This window comes from Cherax quadricarinatus, chromosome 25 (genome assembly GCF_038502225.1).
Source record: "Cherax quadricarinatus isolate ZL_2023a chromosome 25, ASM3850222v1, whole genome shotgun sequence".
NCBI lineage: Eukaryota > Metazoa > Arthropoda > Malacostraca > Decapoda > Parastacidae > Cherax > Cherax quadricarinatus.
In genome coordinates, this window is record NC_091316.1 from 4,293,679 (window position 1) to 4,301,278 (window position 7,600).

The window sequence follows — 7,600 nt, forward strand, 5'->3', positions numbered from 1 at the left end:
CAGTCTTGGGCCCGTTGTTTATAATAGATATCAATGATCTTGATGAAGGAATTACTAGTGATATGAGCAAATTCGCCGATGACACGAAGATAGGTAGGATAATTGATTCAAACGTAGATGTTAGGGAACTTCAGGAGGATTTAGACAAACTCTACTCTTGGTCAGAAAAGTGGCAGATGCAGTTCAATGTAGATAAATGCAAGGTTCTGAAGCTCGGGAGTATCCATAACCCTAGCACTTGTAAGTTAAATAATGTAGAACTTAGCCATACAGATTGCTGAAAGGACTTGGGGGTTATGGTAAGCAGCAACCTTAAACCAAGACAGCAATGCCTAAGCGTACGTAATAAGGCAAATAGATTACTGGGATTTATATCAAGAAATGTAAGCAACAGAAGTCCAGAGGTCATACTGCAGCTAGCTTTATACATCATTAGTAAGACCTCACCTAGATTATGCAGCTCAATTCTGGTCTCCATATTACAAAATGGACATAAATTCGTTAGAAAACATTCAGCGTAGGATGACTAAATTAATACATAGCATTAGAAATCTTCCTTATGAAGAAAGATTGAAGACTCTTAAGTTACATTCACTTGTTAGACGAAGAATGAGGGGAGACCTGATCGAAGTGTATAAGTGGAAGATAGGTATTAATAAAGGGGATATTAACAAGGTCTTGAGGATATCTCTCCAAGAGAGAACCCTCAGTAATGGATTTAAATTAGATAAGTTTAGATTTAGAAAGGACATAGGAAAGTATTGGTTTGGAAATAGGGTAGTTGAGTGGAACAGTCTACCTAGTTGGGTTATTGAGGCTAGGACTTTATGTAGTTTCAAATTTAAGTTGGATAAGTACATGAGTGGGAGGGGTTGGATTTGAGTGGGACTTGCACATCAGAGCTTATTTCTTGGGTGGCATTGAAAATTGGGTTGGGCAAATGTTTGTTAGTGGGATGAATTGTAAAGGACCTGCCTAGTATGGGCCAACAGGCCTGCTGCAGTGTTCCTCCTTTCTTATGTTATGTTCTTATGACTTAGGAGCAATAATGTCAGAGGATCTTACTACTCTCAAGAACCTCTCTGTCTATAATCCTACTGTGTGTACCTAAGATGCTGAACAGTCAGGTTTGTCTGTGGGAAGAGCTAGTGTGACCATTGTGCGTAAACGGTGCTGTCGAATGGAAATAACGCCATATTAACATAAAGTGTACAAACGTGTCTATGACACTGAGTTTTTAAAATCTTATAACAGTGCTTATGGGCGCCAACCTCACTAAGCAAAGTGAATCATGCCAGCACCATCTACCGTCATGGGAAGGAAGGTTACAATTCAGACAGCACAGTACAATACCTCATTTCTTTATTGCAGTATATAAAATGCAGTTTACATGTAATTAAATATTGTTCGGTACAAAAGAAAGCCACTAACATGCGGGACATTTCGGGCAGACTCATCCTAATGCTTACAAACTACTCAAGGTCATTCTACTCAAGATTGATGGACTGAACACATCGACTCAAGGTTGAGGGACTGATTACCTCATTCTCCTCCTGTTCTTCAAGTTTCTCCTACGTTTGGACTGATGAAGCCACTGTGTGGCGAAACGTTTCCTCAATAAAGATACCCAAGAGTTGCACATGTGTCTAATTTATCAACATGTCGGTTCTCCGAACCATTCATCTACTCAAGGTTAGACATAAGTTACTGAGTAGTTTTTATATCCAAAAAGTGAGATAGTTAAGTGAACAGAGATTAACAAATATGGCAAACTCAAAAAGTGGCATAATAACTCGCAATTTTTTTTTTTAATTATAGATATAAATGAGAAATATATTTTTGTATCTTCCTGCATTCGAACTCCCTCCAGTCTTCCTTCTGCTAGCATTAAACTAGCGGGGATAACTTATGCAGTATGGGGGATACCTTTCAGGGAGCGCGGAGATAACTTAAGCAATATGAGGATAGCTTTCTAGGATAGCGCAACATATGTAAAATACTTTATTGTCTTAAAAATTGGCAAATTAATATTCCGTTTCCTCCAAAGAGTAGTTTCGAGTCACTGGATGTAGGAATCACGGACAGGAAAATGGTCAGGAAATAGTTATGAGTACAACGTTTCTTTTGAACGATTTCAAAACATTTGCAAAAATTTGTCTTCTCAGTCCAAAGGCAATACAAAAAATAATTCCAATTTAGATACATCAGCGATTACGTTTGAAGTCGTTCGGAAGTATCATTCTCTAGCTATTACATAGAAACCAACATATTTAATAAAATTTACTACGAAAATTTACATATCTCAAAGTAAAAGTCAAATTTTCTTTAAAGCCTATCAAAACTGAAAGTTTGAAGCCTATCAAAAAAGGCATTCTCCAGTAACTCCTCTGATTCCAACGACTCAGTTTTTTTTTTCGAAGTAGGTACGACACGGTCTTTAGTTATCGAATGAAATCAATAGTTTTTTAACACAGTTTATCAGTGTTTTTTCCCCTAAGCCCCTTCATTCTGTTTCCCGAGGATCTGGGTTCAATAGTACCATTGGTGTGCATGGATGGTATACAGAACCAACAGTACCATTGGTGTGCATGGATGGTATACAGAACCAACAGTACCATTGGTGTGCATGGATGGTATACAGAACCAACAGTACCATTGGTGTGCATGGTTGGTATACAGAACCAACAGTACCATTGGTGTGCATGGATGGTATACAGAACCAACAGTACCATTGGTGTGCATGGATGGTATACAGAACCAACAGTACCACTGGTGTGCATGGTTGGTATACAGAACCAACAGTACCATTGGTGTGCATGGATGGTAACAGAACCAACAGTACCATTGGTGTGCATGGTTGGTATACAGAACCAACAGTACCACTGGTGTGCATGGTTGGTATACAGAACCAACAGTACCACTGGTGTGCATGGTTGGTATACAGAACCAACAGTACCACTGGTGTGCATGGTTGGTATACAGAACCAACAGTACCATTGGTGTGCATGGTTGGTATACAGAACCAACAGTACCATTGGTGTGCATGGATGGTAACAGAACCAACAAGATGAACAATCAGACACATGTGCAACTTCAGGGCATCTTTACTGTTGACGTTTCGCCATCCAGTGACTTTATCAATACAAACTCAAGGACATAACGGGAAGACTGTAAAATTATATACAAAATGTCTTCGTCTGCTACACGTCCCTCACCCGTCGAGTCTTCATGTCTGTGTTTGAGAGTCTTCAAGACTACGGTGGTCTTCACCAACCCAAGGTTGAGGGACTGATTACCTCATCTCTTGTACTACAGTCTTCACATTATGTTCTTGAATTTGTACTGATAAAGCCACTGGATGGCGAAACGTCTACACTAAAGATACCCAGGTGTTTCACAGGTGTCTAATTTTTCATTTAGTAGGAGCTGTAACTTCTGGCACTAAATAACCAATAATAATCATAATTTTGAAAGAGGTGGACCGGTAAGCCAGCGGAAGGCCTCGGTCAGATGACCCAAAGCTCCAGTGGCGGGTTATGGTATGCCTAAGACCCGTGTTAGGAAACACCTGCCCTGGCTTTGAAACACAATGCACCTGTAACACATGTTGAGGTGCAGCTTCAACATCTGCTTAACGAGCCGGTCCTGCAGTGCCCACACACTGAAACATCTTGCAATACCTTGCAGCATCTTGCAGCCCTCTTCTCCGTACCCACATCACATTATCATTGGTAAACAATGACGTGCAGGAATAGTCTCACTCTGGTAGGTCATCGACATGTATGAGAAACAGTACGTGTCTACATACAGATCATTAAGGAAGCAAGAGTTGTTACTGATGTTTATCCTGATGTATCGTTCTTCAGCGAGCGTGTGTGGTGGGGCAGAGATGCGTGTCGCTGGAAGTGAAGTCTGAGTTATATGAGATTAATTCTTGGTGACTCGTCTCTACCTGCATAAGCAGCGAAACATAGAGAGAGAGAGAGAGAGAGAGAGAGAGAGAGAGAGAGAGAGAGAGAGAGAGAGAGAGACAGACAGACAGACAGACAGACAGACACACAGACAGACACACAGACAGACAGACACACAGACAGACAGACAGACAGACAGACAGACACACAGACAGACAGACACACAGACAGACAGACAGAGACAGAGAGACAGAGAGATTAATACTCGGTTGCATTATATTCGTCAGGAAAACGGGAAAGTGTCTCCTGACGTGTGAGTCTGTGAGACGATGATCTCCTCGGTGATTAATGAACCGCTGACCTGTTGTGACCCATGGTTAGCAACAGTTGACTTGCCAGCGCTATGTACCCATGGCTAAGCAACCACGAACGTACCAGCGCTATGTACCCATGGCTAAGCAACCACGAACGTACCGGCGCTATGTACCCATGGCTAAGCAACCACGAACGTACCGGCGCTATGTACCCATGGCTAAGCAACCACGAACGTACCGGCGCTATGTACCCATGGCTAAGCAACCACGAACGTACCGTCGCTATGTATCCATGGCTAAGCAACCACGAACGTACCGGCGCTATGTACCCATGGCTAAGCAACCACGAACGTACCGGCGCTATGTATCCATGGCTAAGCAACCACGAACGTACCGGCGCTAGATTTTCCAGCCGTATCAAAAATGGAGGGTCACATTCTCACATCCCAGAGTGTGGAAAATCTGGCTTATACAGATTGAACATATTTACAGATGCAAAGCTCAGAAATTAATGTACATTAATCGATTATGCAAATGTGGTCTAGCGAATAAAGAAGTCTTTACTATACATCAATAAAGAAAGAAAACGCTTTATTTCTACGAGAAGAGAAAATTATACAGTAGTTTTGCAATACCAGCAACACACAATAATACCAGAAACACACAGCAATACCAGTAACACGCAACAACACCAGCAACACGCAACAACACCAGCAACACAACAACACCAGCAACACGCAATAACACCAGCAACACGCAACACCAGCAACACGCACAGCACCAGCAACATGCAACACCACCAGCAACACGCAACAGCACCAGCAACACGCAACAACACCAGCAACATGCAACAACACCAGCAACATGCAACAACACCAGCAACACGCAACAACACCAGCAACATACAACAACACCAGCAACATGCAACAACACCAGCAACATGCAACAACACCAGCAACATGCAACAACACCAGCAACATGCAACAACACCAGCAACACGCAACAACACCAGCAACATACAACAACACCAGCAACATGCAACAACACCAGCAACATGCAACAACACCAGCAACACGCAACAACACCAGCAACACACAATAACACCAGCAACACACAATAACACCAGCAACATGCAGCAACACCAGCAACACGCAACAACACCAGCAACACAACAACAACAGCAACACGCAATAACACCAGCAACACGCAACAACACCAGCAACACGCAACAACATCAGCAACACGCAACAGCACCAGCAACACGCAATAACACCAGCAACACACAATAACACCAGCAACATGCAGCTACACCAGCAACACGCAAAAACACCAGCAACATGCAACAACACCAGCAACATGCAACAACACCAGCAACACGCAACAACACCAGCAACATGCAACAACACCAGCAACACGCAACAACACCAGCAACATACAACAACACCAGCAACACGCAACAACACCAGCAACATGCAACAACACCAGCAACATGCAACAACACCAGCAACATGCAACAACACCAGCAACATGCAACAACACCAGCAACATGCAACAACACCAGCAACACGCAACAACACCAGCAACATACAACAACACTAGCAACATGCAACAACACCAGCAACATGCAACAACACCGGCAACATGCAACAACACCAGCAACACGCAACAACCCCAGCAACATACAACAACACCAGCAACATGCAACAACACCAGCAACATACAACAACACCGGCAACATACAACAACACCAGCAACATACAACGACACCAGCAACATGCAGCAACACCAGCAACACGCAACAACACCAGCAACATGCAACAACACCAGTAACATGCAACAACACCAGAAGCACGCAACAACACCAGCAACATACAACAACAACAGCAACATGCAGCAACACCAGCAACATACAACAACACCAGCAACACGCAACAACACCAGCAACATACAACAACACCAGTAACATGCAACAACACCAGAAGCACGCAACAACACCAGCAACATACAACAACAACAGCAACATGCAACAACACCAGCAACACGCAACAACACCAGCAACATACAACAACACCAGCAACATACAACAACACCAGCAACACGCACCAACACCAGCAACATACAACAACACCAGCAACATGCAACAACACCAGCAGCTCGCAACAACACCAGCAACACGCACCAACACCAGCAACATACAACAACACCAGCAACACGCAACAACTCCAGCAACATGCAACAACACCAGCAGCTCGCAACAACACCAGCAACATACAACAACACCAGCAACACGCAACAACACCAGCAACATGCAACAACACCAATAACATGCAACAACACCAGCAGCACGCAACAACACCAGCAACATACAACAACACCAGCAACATGCAACAACACCAATAACATGCAACAACACCAGCAGCACGGAACAACACCAGCAACATACAACAACAACAGCAACATACAACAACACCAGCAACACGCAACAACACCAGCAACATACAACAACACCAGCAACATACAACAACACCAGCAACACGCACCAACACCAGCAACATACAACAACACCAGCAACATGCAACAACACCAGCAGCTCTCAACAACACCAGCAACTGATATTTCTGAGTATGTTAAGAAATGTAGTGTCTGCATGTAACAGTCCAAGTGTATCCAACTACTAGCGAACCGTGGGAAAGAGTTGCGCTAGATTTGTTAACTAATTTCCAATGTTCCCTCCAAGGCAACAAACATCTGTGTGTTATGGTAGACCATTTCACCAGATACTGTGAGTTAGTTCCTATTGCAGATAAGACTGCCGAGACAGTAGCTGAAGCATTTAAAGAACGCATTATCTGCAGGCATACCACCCCTAAGTCCCTAGTAACAGATAATGGTGGTGAATTCTGTAATGAGATTCTTGAAAATTTGTGTACCTTGTACAAGATCTCTAAATCCACCATTGTTCCTCATCATCCTGCCGGCAATGGGTTAGCGGAACGAACCAATAAGAAAGTACTTGATGTCTTGAGAGCCACTATCAATCCCAACAGTGAAACTTCGGATGAAGTTATACCTGATGTACAGTGTGCTATAAATTCTGCTTACAATGTTTCTATAGGTGACACTCCACATTATTCATTCTATGGTGCCTTATGAGTTGCTATATTCTAATCCGAAGCCAAATTACAACCCTGATGATTTCATAGCAACTCGTACCAGCTTAGCTCAAAGTGTTTTTAGAAGAATCCGTGAAACACTTCATAAATTAACAGCAGAATTTACAGGAGTCGCTAACACTCGAGCAAAGTCGTCCAAAATCAAAGTAGGTTCGAAAGTTATGCTGACTAACTTTAACAAAACGTCTGCAATGCCAAAGCT